At 40.6% G+C, this 17,344-nt stretch overlaps 1 long non-coding RNA gene across 1 annotated transcript in view; it reads right to left on the bottom strand.

Moving 5' to 3' along the window:
• The window catches only part of LOC112551139, a 29,356-nt gene extending 21,337 nt beyond the window's left edge, over positions 1-8,019 (bottom strand). The window contains exons 1-2 of the long non-coding RNA XR_003095317.1: positions 7,637-8,019; positions 7,384-7,551 (exon numbers count right to left, since the gene is read on the bottom strand). This is a non-coding gene — a long non-coding RNA (uncharacterized LOC112551139). The remainder of the gene's footprint in view (positions 1-7,383; positions 7,552-7,636) is intronic.
• Between the last annotated feature and the right edge of the window lie 9,325 nt (positions 8,020-17,344).

Genomic DNA, 17,344 nt, shown 5'->3' with positions numbered 1-17,344 from the left:
CTGAAATTCCAGGGAGATATATTATTTAGGCACTGTTGATGCTATTGCACTTGTTTCGGCTCCTTTAAATTTCCTTCCCTTCTTCTCTACACAGGCATATAATTCTGCACAGCTATGCACGGTCTTGCTCCTTCTCCTTTACTTTTTTAGAGCTATTTATGAGTTAAGCTTCATGGAAATTTGGATCTTTATCGCAGGGCTGAAATTTCCACAGAGTTTTGTGATTTTGTTAACAGAGTGTGAGTCATCTCCTCAGGCCAGTAAAGGCCAGTAGGGTATCTCTATGTTCCAACAGGGCATGTAAATCAGTTACACAGCAGCTCAAAGAACAGTCAGTCTGGTGTGGTGGCTGAAGGAAAGAATCTGTGCCCACTCTCTGGCTGAGAGATGCAGAATTGTTCAGGTGAGAGAAAATCATGCAACGAACTCCTGTCCTTCCAGGAGCAGCCACCTCCCCACAGCCCAGCCTGGACACCTGGATATCCTCAACCTTCAGGCTGCAGCTAACACTGCACAGGTGCCTTAAAGAAGAAAAGCATGCAGTCTTCTTTCCCTCTAGACAGTATGTATCATGCACAGGCATGGAGTGGTGTCTATCTCTTCCTCACATTTCTGTTCATCAGTGCCAGATGTGGATTTTTACCTTGCAGTGCTTAATATCTTCCTTGATGTCATCATAGAGGACTTGACTGACACACATAAGGTGCTTGAGCTAGTTACAGTCATGGATTCTGAAGACTCAGTTGAAAGACTAGGGGGCTGATACACTGTCATAGGAAAAGAGGAGGACTTCTCCTTATAATGTGCGCTAAGGTCCAGAGCTCAGATTACTTGAAAAGTGTTCAGGAACCCTTGCTATGGAAGGTCAAAGGTAAAAAGTCAAATGGTCCCTGGTCCATCCTAAGCCTTGGTTAAGTCACACTGTGAAAATCTATGCCATTCTAAGGAATGATGTAGCTAGTTTCATATCTGACCAACTTTGACTCCCCAGTGTGAATGACCAATACCCATATACAACTTGGGTTGACTAAGGCCACCAATAGATCCTTATCTGAAGGTCTGATGGAATCTGATCCACAATCCCAACAATTGCACCTCTTGCCATGCCACATGTGCATGGCAGAAGGCATGAATTTGGGATCAGGGATCATATTCCAATCACACTATACTTGCCGGTGCAGGGGGAATTCAGGGTTATGACACATGGATCACAATCCCAAGCACCCCCTGCACTGCAAGTTGAAAGCTGGGTGCTAGAAAATCAGCTGATTGTCACCTAGCTTTAGGAACCTACAAAGTCAGTTTGAGAAAATAGTAACATTTCTCTACTCTCCCCATCCCCATATTATTTCAGCATTTCAAGTTTGTCTTTGCTAGTCCCACATACTGATACATTTTTATTGATTCAGCTTTCTAAAGATGAATTGGCAAGCATCAACATGTATACAATGGTAACTGCTGTTAAAAAGAAAGGTTTTTAGGATTCATTGCTGTGGAGTAATTCTCAGGTTTCCATAAGTCTCTGTGACAGCTTTTGAGCCATCAGTATGAGAGCCCACTGTCAAAGACTCTAGCTCCTTTTCTCTTAAGCTTTAACTGGGGTTTACAGTCTGAAGAATTTTACTGTGTCATAAATGCTAGATGTTGGGAATTTGAGAAACAACAATTTTTCCAGGACCTTACGACTGTGTGAATCTGAATGTTGAAAGTTGGGCCGTTTCTATAGGATGCTGAACTGGAACCCCAAATCCAAATCCCTCTTGACTTCTGGAAGTTTGCAGCCAAACTGCCTAGATTAATGCTTAAAAGCATTAAGCTTAATGGCCCACAACAGCTCGCCAAAACTCCTTAAGTGGCTCTGCTCTGGGGTCCCTGCCCAAGGAAATGGTGCCCATCACTGGGATGTGTGAGCAGCAGAATGTGGCTCTGGTCCAGGCCCCAGCCCTGTGCTATTAATGCCCCGCAGTCCTGACCCTGGCCCTGCCCACCCTTTCTGCTCCCAGATGCCACTCCCAGGCTGCCCATGGCTCCCTCCCATCCACCAGGCTGAGCACACTCTGCCTATGCAGGTCCTGGGCTGGTCTCAATGGACACCCTGCTCACCCTCTCTGTCCAGCATTCCTAGTGGTGGGTACAGGTTAGGTGGGTTGGGATACCTGGGCAACAGGGCTGGATCTGGCAGTGGTGGTGACACTGGCAGCGGCAGCTGGAAAGAGCCACCGCTGCTGGAGCTGCTTGGAAGCAGAGTCTGGCCACTGCACCACCAAAGCCTCCCTGTGAACCCAGGGGTGGTGGGACCAGCCACACAAACCATGGCCCAGGCTGCCTCCCGGGCCTAGGCCAGACGAGTCTGAGGGACCTGCCACAGGCTGGATAAAATCCCTTGGCATGTCAAATCTACTCTGCAGGCCATATTTTGCTCACCCCTGTGGTATGTGCTGTTCAGAGATGGGGCTGAGGGAAGTAGGTTTGGGATAGAGAAGAACTTATTTTCCTTACAGAAAAACAATCCAGCCATAATGCTCAACAAAGCATTAAAAGAGACTGCCAACGAAATAAAACATTCCTAAAGGGGCATGAGCTGCTGGCTAGTCAGGCGTGTTTAGCCTTTCCCCATGTGGCTGGAGTGCATGCTGCAGTCAGCAGCAAGCTCTAACCAAGGGCGCATTGTATCTTCTCAAAGAAGAACCAAAGTCCTTTCCTAATCACATTTCCCTTGCCTACCTTAAGGAGTCTTGATTTCACTGGCAAAAATCCCATCCTTTGTGGAGGATACATTGGGCGGTATTTTTGGCCCCCTTTCTTGCACTGGTCACGGTAGAATTTAGTCCTGTTTCTTTTGGCTGTTCTACCAATAATAAAGCAGAATGTAACTGGAGTTTTTGTGTGTCTTTTTTGGGATCGCAATTCACAGCATTTTGGAGTAGGAAGGTTTGTGCCAAATGTCAGCTCAAAAGTAATAAATGCAATTAAAAGTCTGAATAGTTTATATGCAGTAAGACCTCTTTCTCCACTTCCAGACTGCTATAGCATACAAAATATGGCCACAGTGGAGCTCATACTTCATCTCTCATCAGGTCATTTCTAAGTATTCTATTACTTATGATAAGATGGTCAACTCACACTGGTTAAGACATTGTTGCTCTGGGTACTGACCACTGATATAACATCCCACAGAACATAAACCAAACTAGTCGGAATAGCCCTCACTCATATGACCAGCCCCATTGAAACCAGTGGGACGTCAAGGCTCGATAAAAATTTGAACACTAGTTTCTTAATCTGTGAAGACAGATAGGAAAGGGTGTTCTTTGTTTCATTACCATCTTCCTTTTCTTCCTTTGCTATTTACATTGCATGCATGCACTTGAGAAACTTGGCTTCAGTCTTGATTGAAATATTTAATGGATATTATTCATTGTTGGTATTCTCATGATGCTGTTCTCATTCATTTAAAATCTGTCAAACCTCCCCATTTTTTGAGGCTGCCTGGCCTTTTAAATAAGGAGAGCATTTTGATACCTTTATTATATCTTGTTGAGAGCTTCATCTTTCTTCTGTTATCATTTTGACTGTGATTATAGAAAAATTAATATAAATCAATCTTGCCATTTCTTAAATACTATACACTTTTCTACTACTGTCCACAAATAGTTGATTACAATCCACTTTCTTCAGCTCTTTCTTGGCACTGATGTACTTCTAAAACCATTCACAAATATTCTCAGAAGTATTTTCAATTTGGTGATATTATAACTTTGCCCTAAGGGTTTATCATCTTCCATATTATTCATTTCACCTAGTTTCATTTCCTTGGATTAAGTCCAGAATAGCTCCTGGTCTTGTTGATTGCTCCTCAAGCTGAAGAAACAGTTTGGTACCATACTTGAAAACATGCATCCAGTCTTAATGACTCCACTATTGCTATCCCCATCAATGTCAAAATAATAGAAATTCCATTATAGTCACTGTCTCGGTCTTTTTACAGCCTAACTCTTATCTATATATGAATTTCCTGAGCATTACTATTTTGTTTTAACCACTTTTTCCAGGTCCATGTCAGTTTCTCTCTGACTGTTTTATACCAATATCATTAGTGCTCTGCATCTGTCAGGTTTTTGATAAATTAAATGCAAAAATAGCTTTGTAAGACTCATATTATCTGATGTTTGTTTTCCCCAGTTAGCATTAGAATAAGCACACATCTTAGGCCACTTGCCAAGTATGCAAAAAATGGTCATGCCAAAAGAAAGTGGAGAAAATAGACAAAGGGAGGAGCTCCCTCAAATATGTAAATCTTGTATATTCTTTTGTCCAAACGTTTTCCTAGAAAATTAGCTGGGTGAAATAGCTGCACTTGTCAAGCAAACCATGAGGGGTCTTACTGACCCTGACAGCCTTATGGGACCATATTTTCATACAGAGAAATTGTTCTTGAACAATTTGTCCAATCCATTAGGCATAAACAGCTATAAGCAGCTTTAAGAAACTGCTATTTCTTTTTGAGTTAAAAAGTTCTTCCTTAAATAAAATGTTCAGTTAAAATATAACCCCTTGGCGCTCATCCTTTTCCAAAGTGAGACTCATCTGGGATTCCACTTCCATTTAACAAGATGGAGAAGATGATATGGTCACAAAGTGCTGAGGGAAGCTAATTACTGCTTCTCCAAAAGTGCTTTACTCCTAGGTGGGCTGTCCCTGTCTAAGAGCAGTTGATAGTACTTCTTGCTTTTTTAAAACAATAATTCTGTCTTTCAGGGATTGAGAATTTTTGACAGATTATTTAATTTTGGATGGGGGTTAGAGATTCACAATATACCTTAATACTCTTAAAATGTGCGATAGCATCAGGTATTATAGAGATGATATACTTTTGGGAACCAGCAGTTACAAAAGAGGGGCCCATTTCATCCATTTCCAACTGGAAAAATCCAAGACACTCTTGTAGGTTCCACATGTGTAGAAGGTACAGAACTCTGCCTTAGTGCTTGCAAAAGCATCAGTTATCACTGTCTAGGAGATTCAGACATGTATGGCTTTCAACTTAAGTATTTACATTTATTAGAAGATTAGATGTTCAATTTCCGAATGCAGACAAACAGGGACAACTCTCATTAACTTCCTAGATAGTTTAACCCTTGTATTTGAAGGCAAGTCTGGGCTCTTAATTGTAGTGAATTATCATTGCATTCTCTTTTGTTGACATTGAGAGCGCTTGTCTATAAAATGTTGAACAAATTGGTTAAGAACATAAGAAGTGCCATACTAGGTCAGACTGATGGTCCACCTAGCCCAACATCCTGTCTTTGACATATATTAGGGAGAGGATATGAACAGGGTATATCTAGAATGATCTATCCCTGTCATACTTTCCCTGACATGCACCATCATTGGTTTAGAGGTGCCAGGGGATATACCCCTGATTGTTCTAGTTGATGGGAGAGGAAGTGGTAAGAATGTCACAGTAAGCTTGTGTTGTTGCATGGAATTTGCAAAGAAAGTTCATCACCAGCCCCTCTTGTGCTGACTCTATTGTTCATTCATGATAGATTTTAAGAGGCAGCACTGGGCCTGTAAGACTGATACCTCATGTGCCCATTTTGAAACTTGCATGATCACTGTTCTTGAGATCTCCGAAGCACATATTGCTTCAATAGATAGTATACAGGCAGTGTATACACAGATTGTTTGAAAAAAATGAGCCTTATATGCTTATTGTTAGGTTTGATATATTTCGAGTGCAAAAATAGTGTAGAAAGGCCTATAGAAATGCTAGTCTGCATTATACTATTGAGCAATAATGACCTGTTGTTTAGCCAAGGTGAGAGGCTAATTTTCCGTTCTAATAGCTGTTAAAAAGTTTGCTGTAGGAAGAACGTAACCAGGCTTCCAAATGGAATATCCCCTTAGGGTCCTAATTCTGGGAAGTGCTGAGCACACCTTCCCTTCCATTCTGTTAAAGGGAAATGAGAATCCCCAAGCCCCTTGCAGGACTGTGCCTTCACAGCTGGTGAAATTTCTCTTTTGTTTCAGAGTGTTATAGCACTTCTTGGTGTAAGTTATATCTGGCAGTGACAGCCGCTGTGGTTTCTTACATCTCAGCATCACTTAAAGTTATTTGTGAAAGAATTATAACACCCATTCATTTTTCATATGTTTTCAAGTAAAATATAGTATACTATTGCACATAACCTTGCATTTAGGAATTGCCCATTCTGCAGTGCATGTCTGGTGTTTATTTCAGTGACTGTCAAAGACCCAGGGTTAAAACTATTGGAGGTCCAGATGACATCTGGCTTCTCAGCTCCTCCAGAATATTGGCTGCAGTGTTTATCAGTGCATTATTCATCAAAACTGATGATGCAAAGTACAACATGCTGTCTGCAGCTCAGCGTATGAGTGGAAAGAAGTTGGCAGAAATGCCTAGTGTTCTGTGAGCAGCATGTAATCAATAGTCTGGGTGCTTGTTCACTTTATGTTGATGACTATTCCCTCTGGTACATTTTTGTATATTTTTGGGTTTACTGTATTGCCAGCTGTGCAATTTTTCTTTCTCTTTTCTTGACACCAACCGTGATAGACAGAGCAGAAGGGACAACCTTTGGTGAAGTGGGTGTCAAATCAAATAAACTATTTACACAAAGCATGGCATTGAGGACTGAAGAGAAAGATTTAGTCAAGAATTTCTATAAGTGTATAATATTTAGAAAAAAGGAAGAATAAAGAAGTTAAATGCAGCAGTTATTATACCTCATTAAGAGTTTGAACTAAATGCTGCTCTCAGAATAGCATACATCCAGCATGACTCTATGGATTTTGTAAACTTATTCCCACTTACACTAGTGATACACAAACAGAATTTGGTCATTTATTTTAACACAAAAACTTGAAATAGAATAAGGAGATTCTCAGCTGCAGTAAGTAAGTCGGCATTGTTCCGTTACAGTCAATGGATCCAGGATGCTTTATTTCAGTTGACAATATAGTCCAGGACCTGCCACATCATGTATACATATGCATATACACACAAAGACATATACACCCGTGCTGCAAATCATAGTTTACTTTTTCATCTTTAAATCTATGATTTTGGTACTCATGAAACTGGGGAACAATGCTAGGAGAGACTCACTGGCATGGCATATTGCAGACAAGAACTCCATACCCATTTTTCTGCATAGATCAGTCCTAGCACTTCTGTATTCATCCACAAATACGTCCTATCTATTTCTATGCAAACATTACAGGGACAAACATCAGAGAAGAATGGAACCAAAAGCCTCACTTGATGGCTAAAACCAAAATATCAACCTTCAAAATCCTTAAGATGAAACATGGAACTAAGTTTTCTATGCAAGACAGAAGGAAGAAGAATCATCTTACCTTCCCATTCAGTTGTTCTTCTTAGAGAAGGGACAGAGCTGCTGATTCTTTAGAAATGGGTCAGATCCTCACCGCTGCTTGGATCAAAGCTGCCTGAATGGTGGATCTGCATGAGCCATGGAAGAGGAGATCCTAATTCATTAATAATCAGCCCTTCTTCCCAAATTACTGAAATTGCATGAAAAGACAAACTTTAACAGAACTAGTCATGTGGGCTGGCATTCAGCTGAGCTGATCTATTTCTGATACTTACATGACAGCTTTGGATAATTGTTTTTTGTAATTTAAAAAATATCTTGGCTATTTATGCCATGTTCCTATCCAAGCCTGTTCAGGAGAATTGGATACTCTTATTCTAAGAAAAGAATAAATATCTTGTAAGTCCACAATTTACTTTCTCTTTCTACTGGAACACTCAACTCCAAAGCTTCCTGAGCTGATGTGACAGTTCATATAAGGGTTAATGCAGAGGCCAAGAAATACACTAATCTAGTTATTAAGGGTCCAAACAAGAAAGATGTGAGGACCTAAAGGACCAGGCAGAAAGGCTAGGCTGGGCATTTGAAGATTTTTCAGTAGCTGCAGTTCTGCAGTGCTTGGAGGAAATGCATGACACTGGGTGACTGGATAAGAAATCCTCCCGTAAAAATGGTACAGTAGGTGGGGTGGAGAATTGTACTTTTAAAGGTTCTTTACAACAGGTCAAAGGACAGGCTGTGTCTGAGGACCTGTATGACTGAAGGAATGTGGATTGTGTTTGGGTTTATATCTCAGTCTTGGCTCTATTCCATGAACTTTCTGCGGTTTGTGGAGTATGTCCTGTAAGTGTAATCTTTCCTAGAGGAGAGTACTGATTAGCTCGTCAGACTGACCTGCTCTTCTCATTTGTCTCAGTTCAGTAGGCATGCTGCTAAGCTCAGGCATTTTGGAGCCCTGCGAGTCATGAGGTCTCTGGCACAGCAGATCTTCTAGGACTGGGAGGTAAACAAATGACAGTGTTATAAGTTGGTGAGATTCGAGAACCACAAAAGGCAGAGGAAAGAAGGAACAAAAATAGGTTCAACTACAGAGGTTTGAGAATGAGGTGTTCAGGGTATTCAGATCTGGAGTTTTGATCTACACCCATCTCCAGAATGAACCATGTTCAGCCTCATTCCTCAGAGAAAAAACTACCATGATGTGGAGGGAAAAAAGGAAAGGAAATGGCATTATTGTATTATTATGTATAATATATTTGAAACTGAAGTCCATGCAGACCTTGATTTTAGTTCTATTTTGCCTAAAGATTGTGGGATTTTTCCCTGAGCAATAAAATAATTTGCTTGTGGTCAGTTAGCAGATCAGTCGTTAAGTCAGAAACAGAACCAAGAGCATGACTTAATACTACAATATGGAAACTACAGTTCTTTTCTCCTTAACTATTGATGTATCCGCCCAAAAGAAGAGTTTCTCAAACTTTTGAAAGCAAACAAATTAAATCTGCTGATCCCTATGTATTGTTAAAAGTTACATACATTAATTTGAACATCTTCCAACTTCTACTGATATTTTGCAGCATTCCTTGAAGTTCTTTGGAAACTTCTGGGTAGAGAAACACAGTACAATTCTTTCTTTCATTTCTAATGTGCCTTGATGAGCAGTGATATAGTTAAGGTACCATTTAAATTATTCATAGAGAATTTGATGGGAATTTGAATTGCCACCCCACAGAATATTTGTTTCACATTTGCAAATTCCAAATAGAAATGCAAGGTCATAACTATGAAATGGCGTAGAATGGAAATCTTTGGAAAAGACTATTCTGGTTAAATATAGACAGAATGTTTTGAAACTTTCTGGAGTGGCAGCTGGCTGCCAGGTCAGCTGTCTTGATAGGCTGCTAGGGAGTTTGACACTTGTGGTACAGAGTCCTAGAGAAACGTTCAGTTCCAGTACCCTGGGAACCACGAATGCTGAAAGGAAAACAGGTTGGTCAGCCGGCCAGCCACCATGTTTGATCTCTGTCAAAAATGTCAATGACATGTTCCATAGGAACATATTGATTCCATTGAGTCAGCATTTAACAATGGAAAACTGATTTGTCCAAACATTTTTGAGTGGTTCTTTTGAATCTGAATCTGTCCTGGGCTGTTAGATGCCACTTGGGGCATTAGCAAGGCTATGCTATCCCTGATCATTGTGCTGTCTGCTGGAAAAGCAACCTTGCTGTGTTTGTGCAACATTCTTCTGAGAATGGCGTTTTGGTCTGTTGTTCAACCCTCAACCTTAAAAGCCAGTGAACTGGAGAGCCAGGTCTGGGCCCTGCACTTTGACCTGTTGTGCTTGGGTAGACCTACCAAGAATTAAACTCCTACTGACAGATTTCACAGAGGCTTACCATATCACAGGGCATACTATATCAAAGTCAGGGGGGAATGGGTTACTGGAAGAACTATGCTGGCTAGAAAGTACAACCCTAGTTGACAGCTTTACTGGCAAGAGCAAGTCAACATCACTGGAACACACCAGCCTTGTGACCAGTGCTGTACCTAGACTCCTGGTGGCCCCAGGCAAAGTTTTAGTACTGCTCCCCGTCCCCCCCCACACACTTCACCAGAGATAAAGACTTTTGCAACAAAAAAATCATTATCACATCTGTAGTATTGATGTCTTTAAATAGTTTGTTCTCAATGGATAACATTGTCATCCTACATGGACGCAATATCAAAACTTTTTTTTACAATTGTAATTTTTTTTTCTTTTCATTTTCGAGCCCCGTTTCTGTTCGGGCCCCAGGCAGCCGCCCAGTTCACCCATGCCCTGTGTCCGGGTCTGCTTCTGACCATATCAAAGGGCAACTGGCATCCCTTCCTATATGTCTATATTTTTTATTTGAAAGAGCATCAATTTACTGTGTTTTCCTGTAGAATAATGAATGTTAATGAATAAGTAGGAGGGGGAAGGGCACTTGGGCCTCACTCCCATACACTTCTCCTTTCAAAATGGGGGCTAAAATAATATACAGTAAAGGGCAGAGGGGAAAAATACAGTATTTTTCTTCCTGTGATGCTTTCATTGTTCTCTCCCAGTCTCAGATTCTTCCCTCCTAATCTAACTTTTACTATAGCATTTCCTAACTACAAACCCTGTATTCAATCAGTTCATAATCTGACTCCATTTTACCCTGCACTTGATTTCTTACCACCTCCTGGCTAAGGATTTTCCCAAGGCCCTTCAGGTTCCTGCAGTAGACCAGTCCCACTGAGTACAAACACTGCCCTAACTCCCCTCTGTCTTTCTTCCTAAACTCTCCAAATACTTGAATTCTTCTTCATACACAGCCCATCCATGCTCCAAAAACCCATCCCCAAGTACAGAAATATTTCCCATCCTAGTTACTTTCCAATTGTTTCCATCCTCAGAATCTCCAGGCTAATTTTTGCTCATTCTCACAGTTTTGTGCTGCTTCTGGTTCCTCCTCAAACCAGAAACATCTGAAGACTGAAAACAACAAAAGTTAACTGAGCTTTATTGAACCTTCATCATAATTAACCTTAAATACTGAACTAAGGTTCAGACTGGCTCTTTTTCGGGACTACCATTGATTACAACTGGTTTGTGTCAATCAGCTCCAGGGAGCTATGCACCACTTTGCAAGTTTTGTGGAATAAGCAGCTCCAAATGGCAGGAGTTTATTATGATGAGGCAATTCCTATGATATACTGTAGCAAAAAAATGCAGCCATTATTATGATTAGATAAACTACTATGAGATTATATAGGACATTACAATAACAAGGTACTTGTTAAAGTTTTGCATACGTGTACTTAGTTGTGAGAAAAGGGCTAAAAATCTCCATACTTATTGTTTATTGTACATAAAAACATAGAAGCATGCCTCAATATGAACTGAATGAACAGCAAACATGGTCCTCAGGATTTGCCTCGTTGGACACATTTATATATAAGGCAGACTAGCTGTATGTCTTCTGCGAGTCATCCCTGGAAACAGAAGCCAATATGATAGCATATGAACATATCAATATTTTTATGACTTGCTAGCATTTGAAAGTATTTTGAGTATTTGGAAAGTAAAACAGAATTATTTTAACCTTGTGTTAGAATAATATTGAATGAAATAAGGTATACATATGAAATGAGGTAATAGGCAGATATAATTCTACTGGAGGCCCAAGACTTTCAAAAGTAAGTGTGGTTCTCAGAGCCTCCATTTTGTAATAATCAGGGGATTTAAAATGCCTCAGTCTGAACATTAAAAAAGACTGACTAGCTATTTTTCAAAACCTTGGCATAGAATCATGAGGGGAAGGGACTGATACTGCACACTTGCCACTGATTCTGCCAGAACTTCTCAACACACATTTACTATTACAGCAGGATTTAAGTCTCTGATAATGATGAAATGTTAATCAGCAAAAAAGTCCAATTTCAAAGGCTTCTATTTTATTGGCATAGCCATAATATGTCAATTTTAAAGCAAAAAGACAGCAGATCTTCCACGATACTTTTAACCAATAAGATTAGATAATTTAATTTTAAAAAATCATCTGCTTATGGATTTGGCCGAGTCATTTTTAATGTCATAATCTCACAATGTGACAGGGATTTAAAATCAAATTGCAAAAGTAAAAGATATTATGTTGTCTTATACTTGATATTATGTGTGTGTTCCTTTAACAACATATCTCTAAAGCCAGATTTTTACACAAAAATATGCAAAAGCAGAAAGTTATAAACATTTTTTTAATTATTCATTCAATAAACCTACCATTCCATGGTGGACTGACTGCATCAGGAGCTAGATAATGGAATAGAAGGCTTCTTACTTCTGGAGCCAAACATGAGTTCTCCTGGGGACAATAGCTGATGTTGGTGTAATACTAAAATGTGCATAAACCAGTTAGAATTTTTAAACTGTATCCACAGGTGTCTGTATCTGTAAAGTGCAGTTGCATGGCTGCATCTTTTATATATACGAGTGGGAACAAGTTAGAGGCTGGGTTGAACATTTAGCTCTAAATATTAGTGAACTTTGATTGTTAAATCATTATTAAAGCAGGCTGAAAATTGGGTTGTAGTCTCTTCTGCAGAGGGCTAATGTTGGTAGTGTCAGAAATGACATCACTTTTTAACAAGATGGATGTTTCCAGCATCAGGCTCAGAAATGCCAAACGGAATTAGTAACTTTAAAAAAATGCATTTCACTATTTATTCACGGTGACAAGTGTTTCTTGCACTGTACTTTCATGCTGCAGCCTCAGTAATGTGGCTCCGGTTTTCTATTTAACTCACAAACACAGGCAGCTCAAAGGAGGAAAACTAAAAGAAAGCTTGGCATTGCACAGACCGCTCAAGCATGCAGAGGGTGGAATTCCACCCTTTCAGATCGATTCAGTCCAGTGAGCTAGATCCCTTTTAATGTTTCACTATGCCATGACTACCTAAATTACAGTATAAGTGTTTTCAAAAATATTTCTGATTCTTATGTAGAAAGGAGCTCCACGCACAGATGCATAGGCAAGACACTTTCAACTTTCCTTTTAAATATCAGCCAGAACCAAATGCACATATTCTCCAACCTCCCTTCTGCTATTATAAAGCAGGCAACCTTTTGGGGATTATACAATGGAATAAGATGTTCCTTGCTTCCTCTCTGAAACTTTTGTGTAGTGTAGCGGTACACTGTTGCATAGCTGCAGTTTTCAGTAACAAAGGTAGCTGCATTTCTGTGATTGATAAGGTAAGTGTCATGTAAAGCCCACCCTTGCAGGTGAAACGTGACAGATGAAAAAACAAAAAGGCCTGTAGTTATGTCATTATTCCCACCTCTTTATTTGTATTGTCTTTGGTAAGGCTGAAAGATTTGACCATTAGCACAAAGATGGTGGCTCTGATCCAATTCTGTATTGTGTTAATGTAATTGTCCCTGGTTTCTTAGGCAAACACAAGACTGTAACCAAGATGCTGACCGCTATAGCCAGCCTTATTGTCTGCCACACCATCTGAGCTAGATGCTAACTAGCTCCTCCTGCACTCACTCAAATGAGGACTTGCACTGTGCAATTCCAATTGTTCGCCCTTGAGAAATACAAATCCACATAATGATGCAGAAGAGAGGGACAGAAACAGCCTTTGGAGCATCCTTTGACCATCACTCACTATATTCTAGTGAAATGCCCAGGTCCTGAGTTTATGGAACCTGAGAAGTAGCACAAGAACATAGTATTGTTATTTCAGCATTAAACAAAGAACATAGTATAGTTATTTCAGCATTAAACAAAACCTCTGAAATTGTGACGAATTCTATGAGCGAGAGAGATTAGACGGAGCTCCTGGAATGCTGCTGCATTCCAAATCTCCATTCAAGACCACCGGGCACTGATTATGAAAAAATTGGAAAGTAACTAGGATGGGAAAGATTTCTGTACTTAGGGATGGGTTTTCTGAACTTGAATGGGCCATGTATGGAGAAGAATTGAAGTATTTGGAGAGGTTATGTAGAAAGATAGAGGGGAGTTAGGGCAGTGTTTGTAGTAAGGGGTGGGGCAGGGATGGGGCTCTACTGGAGGAACCTGAAAACCCTTGGGAGGATTTTGAGCCAGTAGGGTAAAATGGAATCAGATTATGGATTGACTGAATATGGGGGTTATAGTTAGGAAATGCTATAGTAAAAGTTAGATTAGGAGAGAAGAATCTGAGACTGGGAGAGAACAGTGAAAGGGTCACAGAAAGAAAAATACTGTATTTCCCACTCTGCCCTTTACTGTATATTATCTTAGCTCCCATTTTGAAAGAAGAAGTGAGTGGGAGTGAAGCCAGAGTGCCCTTTCCTTAGTCAATCTGGGCCTAATGGTTCTCACCACGTGCTTTCATCTAAATGTGCATAGTTACTGGCTGTTACACGCTCAGCCCAGAGGATTCTGCATCTCTGTCCCATAGACACAAGAATACTGGAGTCTTTTATGGTTACCTGAAAGTAAAGTGAATGAATCAAAAACCCATGATTACATGTTTTTTTCCTTTTTCTTTGACCCTTACTTTTCTTGTTCTGAGAATTAGGTGCACTGTAGCACTGTATGTTTTTATCTAGACTCTTACAGGTTCAAAGAAACAGAAAAATGTAAAAAGTACTTAAAGACTGAATCTGCGGCAGAAGACACAAACAAATTGCTTTTAAAAGGGGCTTTTCTTATAGACAAGCACAATGGGGTGAGAGATGGCATGTGAGACCATGTATTATTGTTCTTTACATCCTACGGTGGGAATTTACAAGAGCAGCAGAATGGGTAGAAAAACTACAACCCAAAGCAACATTAATATCTGCAGCTGAGCCACCGCACCCAAGAGACTAGAAACTGGGTTATAGCTTCATCTTCCCTTATAACATGATGTCCTCTGCAGGGACATGGAGAAGAACAACCAGTGTCCAAAATGCAAGGAGATAGAAGTTAAAATACCTACAGGCTCCAGGAAAGGAGACTGTTGTTTCACAAAGTACTAAGGGCATTTGAAACCTAAAGCAAAGCCCCAAAATAGGAAAATTGTTTTCAGGAAGAGAACAGCTGGACTCCTCTCACCCACCAATACTCATGCACCTGTAAACTAACCAATACGAAAACAAATTGTCAGCTGTCATTTTTGATGTGGTGAAGTGTCAGTGGCAGGGCCCAATAAAACATCTGTTTCTATTTTTGCCCTTGACAGTCATACAACTAGTGAACCACTAGCTGGTTGGATTTGTTGCATATTTTTGATAGGCAATCACATAATTTAATGAACCTGTAAGAGTGAATTAGTTTGCAAAGTGTAATTCCAATGGGAAAGCTTGCCTAACATATTATCCAGCATTAAAAGTCAGGATAAAGAGTTGGTGCTGCTGGCCACACCTTTCCATTTTGGCAGCATCTGGTTTAACTTGAAAACCAATCATTTGATCCCTTTTGTAACACTGTTCCCAGGAGTTGCTAGTGCAGCTTAGTTTGGCTGAAAGAGATAGATCCCCACGGAAGGAGGAAGGTTCATAAAGGAAAGCAGAGAGATGCTGTTGACATCACATCTGCTCCTTACTTTTTGTTCATTTTATTTTTTAGAGGAAATATGGAGGACCGTGGTTTTTTTGTTTTTATATTCCTTTAATGTTCTTCCCTTTTTTATTTCTTCATTTACTGAGCTGCTATTTTCCTCTCTATAAACTTTCTCTCTCACAGAAATCCCCCCCTCACGTCCCTCCTGCCTTTACTTCATTTTTTTTGATGCTGCTCAATAATGTCTGGGCACCTGACACACATTCTTTAATTTATCTGCATACCACCCAGGTGAGATAGTCAAGTATAGTTAAGTTTCACAGAAAGGGGAATTGAGGCATGGTGAGACTAAGCATCTGCACTGAAAACTACAGTATCCTGCAGACTTTAAACAGTAGGCGTTAAATCAGGGGTGTCAAACACCTTTGACTTTCTGGGCAGGATCCACCTTCAGGCGTTGCACAAGGGTGAGCAGTGTCAGGGAGCTGTGAGAGTTAATGCACCATTGCTTGTCCCGTTGCTGCTGAAAAACACCCCAAAAGGGCTCCAGATTCAATACCTAGAATCTGGTGGTGGGTCCCACCCTCGCTTAGCCCACCCCTGGATGTGTCGTCCCTCCGAGGAACCCTGCAAACCAGGTGACACGGTTCCATGGGCCAGCTGTTTGATCCCCTTGCTTAAATGAGGTACTAGGATCTGTATAACCACAGCAATGCAGAGCTCAGCATGGGCTATATTACTCTGCAGTCTGCAGTGCAGAACTACCCTTTGAGCAAGTGACACTTCCACTTTGCTCCAAATAAAGACTATACATGCTACACATTCCTCCAGCTTAGCTTTTTCACTACCTTAGGTAATAATTATAGAACATAAATTCAGACTGAGCTTTCTCCCAAAAAATCTTGGCTTTTTCTAAGGCTGTGTGCAGGATCTCCCTCTCTTTGCCCCTACTTTCCTCTGACCAGAGGGTCTTATCCCTCCTCTTCTTTAACAAAACAATCTTGTTACGGTGAATCAGTTGAATTAGCTCAGCAGCTCTAAATTCCACTAACAGAGTGAGTCAACAGAAGATCCCTGCATCACTACACAGGTTCATATATCAAACCATCCCATTACACCTCCCTATCACACACATGAACCTCATCTCACTTTTCCCCTCATACACAAGCTTTCTCCCTTATTGCCAGTCCCACATTCCTAAAATCTATTCTTTCCTCACTTTTTCTACTGTAAAAAAATAAATCTTGTCCATGCCTTACCACTTCAGCTCAACATCCTGTATAGTTCTGTGGGCACATCTACTGTGATGCTATAGCACTGTAGTGATGCACTATGGCAACATAGCGACCATGTGTGTCTACATGTGCCCAGCAGCTACTTTGCTGTAGCAGCATGCTCCCTTGTTATAATGCGCTGCTACGGCAAAGAGGTGGCTAAAAATAATGGTGCACCTGGTGTATGGCACGGTATGGGCTGTTACTGTACCATGCTTTAGTATTTCCTTTTGGAAAATGCTAAAGTCCTTTTGGAAATACTAAAGCACAGTGCAGTAGTAACGTTGCCATACAGGCACATGTATATGCACTGTGTTTCACCTAAATCCATTCCCCACAAAATGACTGCAGCTAAAACTATCTTCCTGGCATGCTGAAGAGACCAGCTAATGGGTGTTTCCAGAATCCTTTAATGGGTTTACTCTTTCACCACTTCTGGCAAGTTCACAACTTACTGGCATTAGCTTTCAGGTACCACACAGCTCCATCCCTACCCAAAACTTTGCTCTCATTTCCTCCTCTGTCTCTTTGCCTTTGTATTCTGAAAGCCATATTTACTCTATTTTTCCTTCCTATCTTCATACCATTTCCACATGAGTGTTTATTCTTGGTACATTGGCTCGAGCCACCCCTTGTTAGATTCAAGACACACCTCAGAAAATAC

The sequence above is a fragment of the Alligator sinensis genome, unplaced genomic scaffold (assembly GCF_000455745.1).
Source record: "Alligator sinensis unplaced genomic scaffold, ASM45574v1 scaffold88_1, whole genome shotgun sequence".
Lineage (NCBI taxonomy): Eukaryota > Metazoa > Chordata > Crocodylia > Alligatoridae > Alligator > Alligator sinensis.
Note: the sequence above shows the minus strand (reverse complement) of the source record. Positions and strands in the feature narration are given on the sequence as shown.